The sequence below is a fragment of the Pelobates fuscus genome, chromosome 8 (assembly GCF_036172605.1).
Source record: "Pelobates fuscus isolate aPelFus1 chromosome 8, aPelFus1.pri, whole genome shotgun sequence".
NCBI classification, from domain to species: Eukaryota; Metazoa; Chordata; class Amphibia; order Anura; family Pelobatidae; genus Pelobates; species Pelobates fuscus.
Genome location: NC_086324.1, coordinates 119,267,929 through 119,285,782, shown reverse-complemented (window position 1 = coordinate 119,285,782; position 17,854 = coordinate 119,267,929). Strand labels below are relative to the sequence as shown.

At 41.8% G+C, this 17,854-nt stretch overlaps 1 protein-coding gene across 1 annotated transcript in view; it reads right to left on the bottom strand.

Annotated features, from left to right (window-relative positions):
- FAM234A (family with sequence similarity 234 member A) overlaps positions 1-17,324 on the bottom strand; it is a 53,033-nt gene extending 35,709 nt beyond the window's left edge. Inside the window, exon 1 of the mRNA XM_063430242.1 lies at positions 17,253-17,324. The gene's annotated coding sequence lies outside the window, so the exon portion shown is untranslated. The remainder of the gene's footprint in view (positions 1-17,252) is intronic.
- Positions 17,325-17,854: the final 530 nt, after the last annotated feature.

Genomic DNA, 17,854 nt, shown 5'->3' with positions numbered 1-17,854 from the left:
TGAATGCAGTGTGTAGGTATGTGTGTAAAATAGGGGGGGCATTTAAATTTGTATAACTTTAAAAAAAAATACATATATATATATTTTACATTTAGTTTTAGTTCCCCATCCCTGCAGTGTGTGTGTGTGTGGTTTTTTTTTGCTGATGGTCTGTTTGCGTGATTATTTTGCTTGTTTTTGCGCTAGTGTATCGGAGAGGTTGTAGATGGCGACCTCCGCGTTGCTCCGCTAGCTCCGCCCCCTATACTTAGTGTATTTTACCTGGCCAGGGAGGGAGAATATGGCATTCCCTGGAGGGCCCGCGGCGGTCCTGGGGGCCCCAGCACACTCTTACTTCCCTTCCCAGCAGCTCCCCTGTCTAACTCTCGCGTCCTGCTTCCCGCGCAAGCGTTGCCACGGGTTAGCTCTGACAACCGCATGACATCGCGAGAATTATACAGGGGAGCTGAAGAAAAGGCAAGTAAGAGTGTGCTGGGCCCTCCAGAACCCTGATGGCCCTGGTCTGCATTATCGGCAATATTGGTATCTTTATTGGCCAATACCGATATTGCTGAAAATAGTGAATATCGGCCGATAATATCGGCCAGACCGATAATCGGTCGATCCCTAATATGTATGTATGTATGTATATATATATAGTAACACAATGTAATAGTCTGCACTCACGGTCTCTGTTTAAAACTTAGCATTTATTCCTTTGTGGTTAAAATGTGCACATGTTAAAGTGCATACAGTGATGCCAAAACAGGTTGACCTTTCAGTCCCAGCGTGGGACTTTCCTCAGGACAGCATGTAAATATATCATATATATGTAACTTCATACTTAGTGTATTTTTGTAAATCTTTATTTTTGGTGCTTTTGCAGTAATACATACATGGTCAAAGACGCCACAACAGCATATGCATTTGGTACAATCACAGTTTAGTTGTTGTATTTGTTGGGCCATGTTCAACTTTGCACTATTTTTTTTATTTTTAAAAACAAGGGCTGTGTAGTTCTAGTGAGGTGTCTTGCTGTACCTGTGGTGAGTGAGGCGGGTATGTCTAGAGTTATCCCAATGGGACACTTAAGCAGTGTTAGGACCCTGGTACAGGGTGTGGACTCATAAAATGCCTGGCCCTGTACATGGCTTGAGTTATGTTGGGTTTAGTAGCGAGTGAAGGGCTAGGCGTCTGTGTTTCGTCTATGTGAGAATATAATATGATACGGAGCTTATGCGTCTGTGCCTTTATAGGGTTTAGTCTATTTCGGTTGCTGGGCTCAATGGCTATTTTGTGAGGGTGCTCCTTGGTATACCATGCCTTTTAACCTCATGCATTAACTCGGGGAGGCCCGTATTTTGGTCTATAAGTAACTTTCCTATTGCTATGTGACTGTGTAACTAATGCCCACTGGAATGGTTGGGACTAGGTTCCTTGAGGTTGTGAGTAACTTAGCGTGGCCGTAAACAAATGAAGCCAAACGAAATAAACAATTGTAATGACATTACTGTTAACCCCTTAAGACCGCAGCCAAATGTACAAGTTGTGATCCAAAAAAACGTAAACAAAACCTGGCATTTGCGCTATATGTCTGTCCAACCATAATTCACCTCTTTCATATTAAATGCACCCCCCCATCATTATATATCATTTTATTCAGGGGAAACGGGGCTTTCGTTTAACATCAAATATTTAGGTATGGAACATAATTTAATATGAAAAAAATATTTTAAAAATGGGAGAAAATAAGAATTTTTTAAATTTTTTTAGTTCTACGTGACATTCTAACTGTGAATGTCATAATACTGTTTGCTTTTACTGCAATACAATACACATATTTGTATTCAGCGATGTCTCGCGTGTAAAACAGTACCCCCTATGTACAGGTTTTATGGTGTTTTGGGAAGTTACAGGGTCAAATATAGCGTGTTACATATTTCAGTTTTTTTACATTGAAATTCGCCAGATTGGTTACGTTGCCTTTGAGACCATATGGTAGCCCAGAAATAAGAATTACCCCCATGATGGCATACCATTTGCAAAAGTAGACAACCTAAGGTATTGCAAATTGAGTATGTCCAGTCTTTTTTAGTAGCCACTTGGTCACAAACACTGGCCAAAGTTAGTGTTAATATTTGAAAATGCAAAAAACTAATTTGAACGCAAATTTTGGCCAGTGTTTGTGACTAAGTGGCTACTAAAAAAACTGAACATACCCTATTTGCAATACCCTGGGTTGTCTACTATTGCAAATGGTATGCCATCATGGGGATAATTTTCATTCCTGGGCTACCATACGGTCTCAAAGGCAACCTGGCGAATTTTAATGTGAAAAAACTGAAACGCAAACCTTATATTTGACTCTGTAACTTTTGAAAACACCATAAAACCTGTACATGAGGGGTACTGTTATACTCAGGAGACTTCGCTGAACACAAATATTAGTGTTTCAAAACAGTAAAACGTATCACAATTATATCGTCAGTGTAAGTGCCATTTGTGTGTGAAAAATGCAAAAAATGTCACTGTCACTGACGATATCGTCGTTGTAATATATTTTACTGTTTTGAAACACTAATATTTGTGTTCAGCGAAGTCTTCCGAGTAAAACAGTACCCCCCATGTACAGGTTTCATGGTGTCTTGGAAAGTTACAGAGTTAAATATAGTGCTAGACAATGTAATTCCCTGAACTTTTGGCCTGGGTTGGCAGGCAGGTCCTGCAAATTGTAATTAATAAAATGACCTAATTATGTAAAATTATTACATAAATATATGCGTAGAATTATTATATATATATATGTGTGTATATATATATGTGTGTATATATATGTATATAATTTTTTTTAATTATTTTTATTTATATATAGGTATATACATAGTGATATATACGTATATACTTATGTATATAGATATATATATTATTTCGTTCTACATGTATTTTGATATCAATATATATATATTAATTTTAAAATACAGTTAGAACGAAATTACGCATGTTTATATATTTTTTATTTTTTTTTCATTATTTTTTTATTATTTTTTTATTTATTTTTTTAACGTATTTATATATTTATTTATTTTTTATTATATATAAATATATATATAATGAAAATTATATATATATTTAATCAATATCATTGTACGTGTATTTTGATATTAATATATATATATAATTATGTATATATTAATATTAAAATACACGTAGACAGTGTATGCATATTTATGTGTATGTGTGTATATGTGTGTATATATATACTTAGATCATATATATAATAAATATATATATGATCTAAGTATATATAATTTATTTTTACACTGTTTTAAAATTTTTTATTTTTTTTTCAGACAGCAGGGGGAGTACCTGTCATTACAGGCACTCCCCCTGCTGGCAATGCCTTGGACGGCTATGCCGTCCATGTGATCGCGGGGTCCTCGCAAGGACCTCGCGATCACATGGCCCTGGGCGGCTGAAGAGGACGCAGGGGGACTCCCTGGGCTCCCAGGTAAGTCCCCCATACCGCGATCGCCGGCGTGGGATCGCCGGCGACCGGGTAAGTACATAAGATCGCAGGACGTACTATGCCGTCCTGCGGCTTTTAGAGCCACCAAAATAAGGACGGCATAGTACGTCCTGCGGTCTTAAGGGGTTAAGCTAGTAGTATAGTTCGTATGGGTGTCAGGGCGTGGGCCCCAGGTGGGTATTCCCAGCGTGGTCAGTAAGGCTGGGCCTTCTTTCAGAGTGGAGATCTTGTAATGTTGGTCATTCTTGGTCACCCACAGTGTTCTGAGGGCTGCCCATTTGTACGTGATGCCCGCTGTTTGCAGGGTGGCAGTAAGCTCTTGCGCCACAAGAGAGTGTCTCTGCTCAAGTCCTGGAAAAAGGTAAGTTGGTGCGTTTCAAAGTTGTATGTTGATTTTCCTTTGATGGCTGTCAATAGGGCAATTTTGTCCGTCAAGGATTGGCATCTCAAGATGATGTCGCGTGGGGCTGCCTTTGGTGCTTGCTGGGGTTTGGCGATGCGGTATACACCGTCAAATGTAAAGTATTTCGCCTGCTTGTTGGGGAGGATTGAGGCCACTAAGCGCCTTATAAAGTGAGTAAATTTGTCCAGTGGCACCGCTTCTGCTATTCCCCTGATTTTAATGTTTTTTCTCCTGCCCCTGTCGTCTAGTATGGAAATTTGTCTGCTGGTGGTAGCTTGCGCCGTTTGCATCTGAGTGACCGTGTTTTTAAGGGAGGTGAGGTCTTGGCGTAGTTCTCTCACCTCCTTTTCTGTGGCTTGGGTGCAGGCCGACACCGCTTGTACCTCCACTGCTAGCCCCCTCACGTCAGCTTGCCACATCAGTTGTAAGTTCTGTTGGAGTCCGGCCAGCATGTTCTGTATGTCCTGCTTAGTTGCTGGTTGTGACTCAGTAGTGGTTTGTGTGTGTGCGGCGTCAGTGCCTGCCGCGGCCATGCTATGTGTGGAGTCCCCTGTTTCTGACCTCTCAGGCGAGACCGCCTCAGCGGCTCGGGTCCGTGCAGGAGGGGGGGATTGAAGCATGCTGCCTATGTCCCGGTGCGGTCCCGGGGCGCTCGAGGTCTGTTTGAGGGATCTCCGTCCCATTTCTTCTGAAGTGTAGAAATCCTCCTCGGAGTATTGGGAGCTTGCCCCGAGCCACGATGACAGCTCCCTGGTCTGGTACTGGTCGCGTGTGCGGTAGACCCCAGATCCCTTAGTGCGGCGTTTCGTGCCAGATGTCTGAAAGTAAGGCATCTGCGGGTGCCGTCGGGTGTTGGGAATTAGTTCCTGTAACTTTTTTTTTTGCTGATGGACTGTTTGCGCGATTATTTCGCTTGTTTTGCATTATTTGCGCTAGTGTATCGGAGTGGTTGTAGATGCCGACCTCCGCGTTGCTCCACCCCCCATACTTAGTGTATTTTAATGTTAATATTAGTTATTAGTATTAAACACACTAGCATAAAGTTACATATTGTGTATATGTATATATATATATATATATATATAAAAAATACACATATATTTTATTTATAAAATATTTTACCAGGAAATATACATTGAGATTTCTCTCGTTTTTAAGTATGTCCTGGGTATATCTATATACGTATAGTTACAATGAGAAATAAATAAATTTTAAAAATAAATTATATATATACATATGTAATTTCATTCTAACTGTAACTGTCTGATATTAATATATACAGTGGGACCTCGGTTTACAAATAAAAATCCATAGAAAATAATGCCTCCGTTTACAATTTTTTTTCGCAATACAAAGCAAGTTTCCCCAGGATGCATTGCACCTGGGAGGTTTATAGCACCTGCCCCTGCATGCTGGAGAGCCTGTGGGAAGCATGTGGTGTCGAGTGTGAAGGTGTTGGAGCGGCTTTTGCATAGAGTCTTGAAACCATTCTGGAAATTGTTTGCAGTTGTTCTGGGACTTTTTGGTGCATTTCTCAAGCTGTGGAAAGGTAGGGAGCCGAGTTTCGTTATTTGCATGCCTTTTATTGTGTGTTCTGCATTGTGGGTTGGTTCCCATGCCAACTCATTTTGACTTTTTTTCTGACCTCCAGAATGGATTAATTGATTTTCAATGCATTCCTATGGGAAACCGCGTTTCGGTTTACAAATGTTTCGCAATAAGAAACGTCACGTCCCGGAGAACGCATTACATTCGTAAACCGAGGTTCCACTGTATATTGGTAACAAAATACACTTAGAATGTTGTTTTAGAATTGCAATATATATACCGTATTTATCGGCGTATAACACGCACCGGCGTATAACACGCACCTAATTTTTAGAAAGAAATTCCAGGAAATTTCCCCCCCTCCCATAGTATTCCCCCCTCATCCCATAGTGTTCCCCCCTTTCCATAGTATTCCCCCCCCCTCCCATAGTATTCTCCCCCCTCCCCTCCCATAGTATTCTCCCCCCTCCCCTCCCATAGTATTCTCCCCCCCTCCCCTCCCATAGTATTCTCCCCCCCTCCCCTCCCATAGTATTCTCCCCCCCTCCCCTCCCATAGTATTCTCCCCCCCTCCCCTCCCATAGTATTCTCCCCCCCTCCCCTCCCATAGTATTCTCCCCCCCTCCCCTCCCCTCCCATAGTATTCTCCCCCCCTCCCCTCCCATAGTATTCTCCCCCCCTCCTCTCCCATAGTATTCTCCCCCCTCTCCTCTCCCATAGTATTCTCCCCCCTCCTCTCCCATAGTATTCTCCCCCCTCCTCTCCCATAGTATTCTCCCCCCTCCTCTCCCATAGTATTCTCCCCCTCTCCTCTCCCATAGTATTCTCCCCCCTCCTCTCCCATAGTATTCTCCCCCCCTCCTCTCCCATAGTATTCTCCCCCCCTCCTCTCCCATAGTATTCTCCCCCCCTCCTCTCCCATAGTATTCTCCCCCCCTCCCCTCCCATAGTACTCTCCCCCTCCCCTCCCATAGTACTCCCCCCCTCCCCTCCCATAGTATTCTCCCCCCTCCCCTCCCATAGTATTCTCCCCCCTCCCCTCCCATAGTACTCTCCCCCTCCCCTCCCATAGTACTCTCCCCCCTCCCCTCCCCTCCCATAGTATTCTCCCCCCCTCCCCTCCCATAGTATTCTCCCCCCCTCCCCTCCCATAGTATTCTCCCCCCTCCCCTCCCATAGTATTCTCCCCCCTCCCCTCCCATAGTGTACTTCCCCCCCCCTCCCCTCCCCTCCCATAGTGTACTTCTCCCCTCCCCTCCCATAGTGTACTTCCCCCTCCCCTCCCCTCCCCTCCCATAGTGTACTTCCCCCCCCTCCCCTCCCATAGTGTACTTCCCCCCCCCTCCCCTCCCATAGTGTACTTCCCCTCCCATAATTACTTACCTGTCCTGAAGCGTGGGCCGGCTTCACAGCTTGCACCGCGGTACAGGAACTTTAATTCCATGTTCCGGTTTCCGGCGGGACTGAAAGGAAGTGTGCACACTATTGTGCACACTTCCTTTCAGTCCCGCCGGAAACCGGAACATGAAATTAAAGTTCCTGTACCGCGGTGCAAGCTGTGAAGCCGGCCCACGCTTCAGGACAGGTAAGTAATTATGGGATATCGGCGTATAACACGCACCCACGATTTTCCCCCTATTTTCAGGGGAAAAAAGTGCGTGTTATACGCCGATAAATACGGTAATTACATAAATGATTACATAAGTATAAACGTAGAATTTAAATACACACACACACACACACATATATATATATATATATATATATTTATTAAAATTCTACGTGTTTATGTGTGTAATCTTTTAACATAATTTTGTGATTTTATTAAATAAAATTTGAGGGACGTGCATAACAACCCAGACAGAAAGTCCAAAGAATTTAGTTCGCAAGCACCATATTTAATAGAGATGCACTGAAATTTCTGGCTTAAAATGGGCCAATCCCATTTCGTACGAAAAAGGGGCAAATCTGACAGCTTGCCTTTCACACACACAGAATTCACCGCTTCCCCTGGCCATGCCCCGCCCCAACATCCCTCCATAGTGACCGTTAAGAAGATAGAGACCGGTGGCGGCGGCCGGGAGCCCCTACCCTTACCCTCCTCATTATCTTCCCACGAGATCATGGCCTCACCGGACACCAGGGCCACTCTGGAGAGGATCCCATGAAAAAAAAAGAGGGCTTCCCCGGGGACCAAGCACTGGCCCAACTTTTTTTAAATCATTTGGAGAAAAAAGTAATTTTCGGTTTTCGGCCAAGGGCATCCTGAATTTTCGGTTTCGGACCAGAATTTTCATTTTGGTGCATCCCTAATATTTAACCCTGTAACTTTTCAAGACACCATAAAACCTGTACTCGGGAGACTTCGTTGGGAGACTAATATTTGTGTTCAGTGAAGTCTCCAGAGTAGAAAAGTAGCCCCAATGTACAGGTTTTATGGTGTATTGGAAAGTCAGAGAGTCAAACATAAGGCTTGCATTTCAGTTTTTTCACATTGAAATTGGTAATGTTGCCTTTAAAACCGTATGGTAGGGGGGCGTGGCCTAACCACAGAAGCAGGACTGCTGAGCTCCAGGCCTGGAAATCTAAAAAACCTGCTAAAACCCCTTACAAACGGGCCAAATCCGACCCTGATAGACCCAAACGTTTAGGCAAACACGATGGGGCGAAAGACAAAGAAGTTAAAGCCTGAAAAACTCAATCCGGGCACGCATATTGGTGAGCTGTGGCGGAAGGCCCAAGAAGCCTCTACCCCTAACATGGCGTCCCTCCATGGGGGATGCTCAGACTTTTACAGTGAATCATCGGATGATGCAGAAGGGGAGCTCATACAAGCCAACCTCAAATTACCGCTGAACCGAACACAGCCCCCACCACCCGCCGCAACTCCTACACCGGTGAGCATGGAGGCCATCAGAGAACTAATGGCAGACCACCATAAAAAATATCGGCGGAAGTGACCTCGATTCGGGACACTCTACAGGGCCTCAATGGATAACTCGGTGCTGTGGAACACACCATACACTCCCAGGACACACAAATCAAGGAGCTACAGCAGGAGATACAGGTACTGAGGAGCCTGCCTAAGCAGAATGACCTACGATTTGCTGAGCTGGAAGATAAATGTCGGCTGAAGCATCTCAAGATCAGAGGAATAACAGATACCTTGGCGGACTCTGAACTGCCCCATTTCGTGCGACGGCTCCTCACGGCAATGCTAAACCCAAAGCAAGCCAAAGCGGTGACACTGGATGAAATATTCTGCGTCCCAAAACCTGCTAAAGCTCCAGAAACAGCCACCCGTGATGTGATCCTGCAGTTTCAAACCCAGAGAGACAGATCCGCAGTCCTGGCCGCGGCCAGGGTCCAACCGACATACCCCTTCGACGATATGAATTTAACATTTTATGCAGACCTCTCGGGAGCAACGCTGGCCTGGAGGAGATCCCTGCAACAACTGACAACACTCCTGCGTGAGCAACATATTAAATACCGATGGGGCCCAGTTCACACCCTGATGGTGACAAAGGGCGATGATACGTATAAAATACACTGCATACAAGAGGCACCGACGATCCTGGGGCAGCTTGGCCTCCCCCCGAACACACTGACCCAGCCGGCACCTAAGGAAAGACCTCAGCACCCCCCAAGCTGGGAAACTGCCAGCACTATTGAATTTGTCCCCAGACAACCGAACGGAACACCCACCGTCAATGCCACAACCTGAAAGTCAATTCGGGACTATGTGAGTTACCGGGACATTGCCCCACCATAAGGAACATCATTGAAGGGGTCGGCTACACACAATCCCAATCCACACTGCTAAATAACCCAATTGTTTACAACCCACCATTATGTTAAGTTTATGTTTAGTTATTTTTAGTACAAGGCAACAACATCACCCACTAAGCACTGCTACCACAATCACATATTCACAAAGATGTCACGACGTTACGTGTGACACACTCGTTGTGTCACGGTTCGTCTATAAGCACAACAGGCTGAGCCTCATCTGCTGTCGTTCACCCTGTTGAGATTAACTCTAGATACACAACATGTCTCCTAGATATTACACTATGGTAATTAACTAGCACTGTGTTTCTTTATTATGTTCTATAACTCAAACAACGTGTTTTCCCCTCCTTTGTTAATTTCTCTCAAGCTTCATAGTGTGCATATCGTTAATACCAACCAGTTAACCCTGACAATAGGCATGTTCATTCACCTCTTGGTACACACGGCATAATCCTGCCAATTTATGAAAAAATGCATTGTTCAATCCGGACTTGATAATGTTTGTAAGAATAGACCCGTTGCTGCTATTGGGGCACTATAGAACTGTCTGTAACAAGCTGTGCACAACAAAAATATGATTTAAGGGAAAGGATAAGAAGTAACATAAAAGGAGGTGAGGAGAGGGAGAAAGGGGGGGAAATATCTAGGTTATAATGTGTCTTAGGCAATTTAAACCCTGGTGTTGTTATTTCACTAGTTTATCTTATTATTATATTTTATTACCTTCATACATTGACTATCAAGCGCAGTCTTTGGTAAAAGCTTGTATGTTAGTCACTGCCTATACTAAGCTTGACCCCCCTGCTAAAACAACTAAGAGAAATAAATGCTCAGTATATACCTCAATACTCTTACGGGTGATTATCCTATGTGTAATTAAACCAGAGACCGCTTAAGTCCCGCAAAAGTATACATGCTTCATGCTAACATAAGTGTGTTATGACGCATGTTATCTCTGTCCAAATGAGAGATAGCAACATACCGACTACGTCGGCGAAGATTACGCTATCAGAGCCCATTAGCATACCTGTCACGTGCACAGTGTTAAGAATTGAATATTATTGACACCCTAACCGCTTAGGCAAACAAGTGATACGAAGTGAACACTGTCTCCCCTACCAACCACATATCGAAGCTTCAGCAAACCTAACATTGTTTTAAACACGTCCGATCTAGCTCGCTGAAAGTCTTATATACTCATGTTTATATTAGTCTGTTGACTTCATGTTAAATATATAAAAAAAAAAAAATTGTGCTATATTAACTGCCAAGATTTGATATGATGTATAAACTGCCTGCAAATGCTGTCGTGGCTATACATGCTTGTTACCACTCCTCGCACAAGAAAAAAATAAAGAATTAAAAAAAAAAAAAAACGTATGGTAGCCCAGGAATGAGAATTACCCCCATGATGGCATACCATTTGCAAAAGTAGACAACCCAAGGTATTGCAAGTGGGGTATGTCCAATCTTTTTTAGTAGCCTCTTAGTCACAAACACTGGCTAAAGTTAGCGTACAAATTAGTTTTTTTTTATTTTTCACACAAAAAACAAATATGAACGTTAACTTTGGCCAGTCTATTTTTGCAAATGGTACACCATTATGGGGGTAATTTCATTCCTGGGCTACGATACAGTCTCAAAGGCAACATTACTAATCTGGCAAATTTCAATGTGTATAAACTAAAAAATTTAATGTGCTATATTTGACCCTGTAACTTTCCAAAACAACATAAAAAACAAAAAACTAAAATAAGGATGGGACCAGCACTGTCTCTAGCTCAATTTCTTACAAACAATATCACAATTGTCATTATCTGGTACCAAGTTCAAAGTGAAGAGGAGTTATCAATGACATGGGTATACAACATCCATCCATCTCTACTGGTAACTTTAATAAACTTCAGAGCTAAGTGGGAACCATTCAAAAAATATGTTTGCTGATGCTCTAAAGAAAGTCACATGAGTGAACTGGTTGAAGTCACTTAGGCACTTGGATTTAGAAAATGTTCTCTTTTAATAGCAGTGGCTTATTCTGCTGTGTTTAAAGAATATTCTCTTTCTTTGGACTTGTTCATTCTAAATTGAGAAATCAGTTAGGGCCCAATATAGCAGGAAAGCTTGTTTTGATTTTTCAGATTATGAACAAATAAGAGAGTTTAGATGAGTGAGCTGCAGATGTTTTTCATGTGTACCCAGCTGATGAAGATGAGTGAGCTGCAGAAGTTTTTCCACGTGTATCCAGCTGATGCACTCAGTTTAAAGGGATACTATATTCACCAAAACATATGTTCCCAGCTGATGTATTCAGTTTAAAGGGATACTATAGTCACCAAAACAACTTTAGCTTAATTAGGCGGTTTTGTGTATAGGTCATGCTCCTGTAGTCTCACTATTTAATTATCTGCCATTTAGGACTTAAATCACTTTGATTATGCAGCCCTAGTCACACCTCCCTGCATGTGACCTACACAGGCTTCCTAAATACTTGCTATAAAGAATCATCTAATGTTTACACTTCCTTTATTGTAAATTATTTTTAATATATAATTTCCTATCTCCTGCTCTGTTAAAGGGCCACTATAGGCACCCAGACCACTTCAGCTTAATTAAGTGGTCTGGGTGCCAGGTCCAGCTAGGATTAACCATTTCTTCTATAAACATAGCAGTTTCAGAGAAACTGCTATGATTATAATAGGGTTATTCCAGCCTCTAGTGGCTGTCTCATTGACAGCCGCTAGAGGCGCTTCTCACTGTGATTTTCACAATGAGAAGACGCCAGTGTCCATAGGAAAGCATTGAGAATGCTTTCCTATGGACTTGCTGAATGCGCACGCTCCTGCCGCGCATGCACATTCAGCCAATGACGTCGCTATGGAGGAGGAGGAGGAGGAGAGTTCCCCGCCCTACGCTGGAGAAAGAGGTAAGTTTAACCCCTTCCTCCCCCTAAAGCCCTCAGGGCACTATAGGGCCAGGAAAACGAGTATGTTTTCCTGGCACTATAGTGGTTCTTTAATAGGTTGCTAAACATTGCAGGAGCCTTCTGTGTGTTATTAAAGTTCAATTTACAAAGCAGGATATAAAAACTTTTAAATTATGTTAAAGGAACACTATAGGGTCAGAAACAAAAACATGCATTCCTGACCCTACACTGTGTGCAGAATTATTAGGCAAATGAGTATTTTGACCACATCATCCTCTTTATGCATGTTGTCTTACTCCAAGCTGTATAGGTTTGAAAGCCTACTACCAATTAAGCATATTAGGTGATGTGCATCTCTGTAATGAGAAGGGGTGTGGTCTAATGACATCAACACCCTATATCAGGTGTGCATAATTATTAGGCAACTTCCTTTCCTTTGGCAAAATGGGTCAAAAGAAAGACTTGACAGGCTCAGAAAAGTCAAAAATAGTGAGATATCTTGCAGAGGGATGCAGCACTCTTAAAATTGCAAAGCTTCTGAAGCGTGATCATCAAACAATCAAGCGTTTCATTCAAAATAGTCAACAGGGTCGCAAGAAGCGTGTGGAGAAACCAAGGCGCAAAATAACTGCCCATAAACTGAGAAAAGTCAAGCGTGCAGCTGCCAAGATGCCACTTGCCACCAGTTTGGCCATATTTCAGAGCTGCAACATCACTGGAGTGCCTGAAAGCACAAGGTGTGCAATACTCAGAGACATGGCCAAGGTAAGAAAGGCTGAAAGACGACCACCACTGAACAAGACACACAAGCTGAAACGTCAAGACTGGGCCAAGAAATATCTCAAGACTGATTTTTCTAAGGTTTAATGGACTTATGAAATGAGAGTGAGTCTTGATGGGCCAGATGGATGGATTGGTAAAGGGCAGAGAGCTCCAGTCCGACTCAGACGCCAGCAAGGTGGAGGTGGAGTACTGGTTTGGGCTGGTATCATCAAAGATGAGCTTGTGGGGCCTTTTCGGGTTGAGGATGGAGTCAAGCTCAACTCCCAGTCCTACTGCCAGTTTCTGGAAGACACCTTCAAGCAGTGGTACAGGAAGAAGTCTGCATCCTTCAAGAAAAACATGATTTTCATGCAGGACAATGCTCCATCACACGCGTCCAAGTACTCCACAGCGTGGCTGGCAAGAAAGGGTATAAAAGAAGAAAATCTAATGACATGGCCTCCTTGTTCACCTGATCTGAACCCCATTGAGAACATGTGGTCCATCATCAAATGTGAGATTTACAAGGAGGGAAAACAGTACACCTCTCTGAACAGTGTCTGGGAGGCTGTGGTTGCTGCTGCACGCAATGTTGATGGTGAACAGATCAAAACACTGACAGAATCCATGGATGGCAGGCTTTTGAGTGTCCTTGCAAAGAAAGGTGGCTATATTGGTCACTGATTTGTTTTTGTTATGTTTTTGAACGTCAGAAATGTATATTTGTGAATGTTGAGATGTTATATTGGTTTCACTGGTAAAAATAAATAATTGAAATGGGTATATATTTGTTTTTTGTTAAGTTGCCTAATAATTATGCACAGTAATAGTCACCTGCACACACAGATATCCCCCTAAAATAGCTATAACTAAAAACAAACTAAAAACTACTTCCAAAAATATTCAGCTTTGATATTAATGAGTTTTTTGGGTTCATTGAGAACATGGTTGTTGTTCAATAATAAAATTAATCCTCAAAAATACAACTTGCCTAATAATTCTGCACTCCCTGTATAGTGTAAAAACACTATATAGTCTCCCTGCCCCCCCCTTATATGTAGTAAAAACTGGCTTTATTTTCAGCTCTGCGTGAGTCCAAAGACACTGGCTCCATCCCTGATCCGTCTCCTTGGCTGACATCGTTAGAATTGATGATCTCAACAAATCACACTCCTTTCCCATCTCTATGAGTATGGTTTCTTCATTTTGGCTTTATTTTTGTTAAATAAATCATGACAGATGTTGTATTTACCTAATTTTAAGACTTGACTGTTATTCTGTCCTGTTATGTAAAACCACAGAATTTAAAGAGCAATGCACTTTCTTTTTCCCATGACTGTATGTGTATTTTATATTGGATTATAAAACATATTGAAGTGAAATTGAAAAATGTTCTAAGTATTATTTTGTATTGATCACTTAAAGCGAAAGCGCAGCACTGGTTTGGTTAAGAATTTGTCAAACCTTTGTAACCTAATCTAATCTTCAAGCCAACGAGCCACTCACATTCACATATTTTCTTTCTACATAAACACTTACGGTAATAATGAATACATTGAATCAAAAGCTCATAGACATGTGCTAAACATTACATATCATACATACTTAACCTCTCACCTGTTTATATATAGAGTTTATTCCCATGCAAAAATCAATTTTTCTCATACCTTTCTTTTAGCCATTGCATCACATCCGTATGTTTATATGTAGTACAAACTACGATAGTTATCTCCAGAAACTGAACTAAAATATTTACACATTTTAGCAGAAGCATGGAATATCTCTTTGTTATCTTAAATTCGACTAAGTTTATTTTTTATTAAAAATATATTTATACATATTTTCTTTCAAAATTTGATGAAAAAATTATTATATCAAGAAAAGTTTTCAGGTCACAGTTGTCCCTAAAGTCTGAAACTTAAGAGAACTCAGGCTCATCCCCATATCCAAATAACTTTGGTGTCTTCTAAATCTGAAAAACAGGGGAGCCCACTCTTAAAAAGTCACATCTTGTAATAGACTGATAATGTTAAAGGGAACCTCTGGGCACCGTAACAACATCAGTGGAATGACGTTGTTGTGGTGAAAAATGGACAATGGCACCTGCTTATCTTTAAGAGTTAAGACGTTAGGAAATGGTTTATCCCCAAAGTGTTGAAATGATTGCCAGGTTTTCCACTCTCCTTTTGCTTTTGTCCTGAGGATTTGTGTATGTGTATTCCTAATGATGTAATGCCCTAGTGGCTGTTTAGGTCCTTGTCCCACACCTGTACGGAGTAAAAAAGGTAGTTTACTTACCTTTGCTTCCTTCCAACGCTGGTTTCCACATTACCGTCATGTTTTCTGAGTTGAGCTCATCAAAATCGGTGATCTCAGCCAATTCAATGATTTTGCATGGCAAAACTGTGAGCTGCGCCAATCAGATGGCCTGATTGAAACGGCTGAGTTTTACACTGCAATAATGTGGTCTGGGTGCCTATAGTGTCCCTCTAATAAAAAAATTTTTGTATAACAGGTATGTTAAATCTGATATAAATAGATGACCTTGTGCATTTATGAGAACTGTAAAATGTATTGTTCCATTTACTGGAGTACAAAGTCCAATGTTTTCTAATTTTATTGGCTGAGCACTTACTAAACCCAAAAAGAGAAGAAGAAAAAAACACTAACTGGCTTGTTGCACTATTGCAGGTATATCATCAGTTTTTTGCAAAGAATTGACATTAGTCAGTTCAGAACTGTCTGATGACACTCCAATGATATTGCCAGAGGTGGAGTTACACCTCTTGCATAAGCACCTTTTCTGCATATGCACCTTCTGATAGGGAAACACTGCACATACAGACTCCAGGTACTATGGTCACTTCAAATCATTGCTCAGAGTAACCCTTTATTCTTACAGTGAAGGCTTCTCTTCCAGGAGAAAGCTGGATGTGGCTTGTATGCCTGGGAGAGGTTTAAGCCTGACTGGCACTTCAAACAGAATTTAGAACTGATCGTCACAATAAATGGGTAGATTTAGCATTTGGGTTGCTGAGAATTCTGGTGCATCCAGGATTTTCTTAGATGCCTATTCCCCTAATTAACACAATACAGCAATGAATAGTTCCAACAAAAAATAAATGAGTTAAATAATAATGTTTACGTTTCAAGCCCCTACCTGCAGGGAATAAGAAAAAAAATGTATTTACCTTTTCTCCCTCGCAGTGCTCCATCTCAGCCAATCCAATGCTTTCTCTTAGGAAAGCATTGGAAGGCTAGTATGCATGAGACCATCTGATTAAAATAGACAAGTTTTACTCTGCTATTTTGGGGGAGGTCCTTTAGTGGCTGTGTGAGTGACAGCCACAAGAGGCATTTAAAACATGAGATGAAAACATTGCCGATTTGCAGAATGGCAATGTTTTCACTTGCAAGGTTAAAACGTGGGAGATATTAAATTCACACTACTTCATTGAGATGAAGTGGTCTGGGTGACTATAGTGTCCCTTTAAAAGCACTTGGTAAAAGTGCCTATTTCAATGTGAAATGTGGCAGTTTTAGAATTCTATTCCTCTTTCGTTAGATCTGGTGATATAACAGAAGTACGCATGCATTCTCCCACAAGTCACTCAGAGCCTGTGAGCCTGCGCCAACAGGGCTCCATTTTACCAGGTCCAATGAGAAGTCTCTGATTGGTCATTTCCCAAGCAATAAATAAAAGCCTGTGGTGGGAAAAAAGGGAGGGCTCGCACAAATCTGTACATTTTGCAAGCTTCTTTCAAGACTTATCCCCAATGACAACATACATAAATACAAATATGTTTTAATTGTGGTTATATCTACTAAATAGTGACCCTCCCCCCCCTTCTCACCTGCTGGGTTTTTCTAGCCAAAGTATCAGTTAAGCTGGATAATTTTTCCTCATGAGCCATTTTAGCCAGATTTTGCAATTCATGTAGCTACAATTCAGAGATGAGTAAATAATTCTGTAAATTATAGATTCTAACAAAAACGTGTCTTTAAAGGGACTGTTTAGCTTCACTGAGCTAACTACCACGAAGTAACAGAACAGACAGTAACTGTCTTGTTTATCTGCTTGACAGCCAAGTGGGGTTAACAAGATTTATGTATAAAAAGTGTCAGTTTCTATTAAAAAAAATAATAATAAATAACTATGACACAATCTTCACACTTAAAACACTTCTGCGAGCTAAAGTGCTTGAGGGTGTCTGGAGTGTCCCTTTAATAAATCGCCTGGTAATAATTCACCCACTGATCATACAGACAGTCACATCGGGCAGGTTGAGAGTGTTGGATATGGTGTTAGTACATACCTGGTAGTGATGCCCATAGCCTGCGATCACTGCAATACCCAGTGCAGTCAGCATTACTCAGGCACAAGAAGGGAGGGGGAGGCAAAGCATGACATCATTTCCGGATAGCAGCAAAGGCACTGGATTGTTCCAAGGAGAGCAGCCATAGACACAGCCGTCTGGGGATGACATGCCCGGGGACAATGGAGGAGGAGGACACTTCCGGGGAGAAGGAAATAAACATAATAAAATGTGACATACACCCGGACCCCCCTGGTTTCGCAGTTTTTATAAAGCATTATTTTGTCACCATTTGGTCTGCAGTAAATGTTTGTGTGGTAATATATAATGTCGGTCCTGGGCACACAGTAATAATAATAACATATTTAACGTGCGATACAGCTTTGGATAGCAGATCGCTAGATCGGAAAAGCCCCCAATAATGAGCGGATGGATCCGTGTCTGTAACATACGGTTTGTATTTTACTGTCGATGCTAAACATTTTTTTTAAAAACAAACGTATACGCCGCGAACTATACTTCCCGTGATGCTCACCAACCCACTACAATGACTACAGCATGCCGGGAAATGTAGTCCGCGGCGTATACATTTGTTTAAAAAA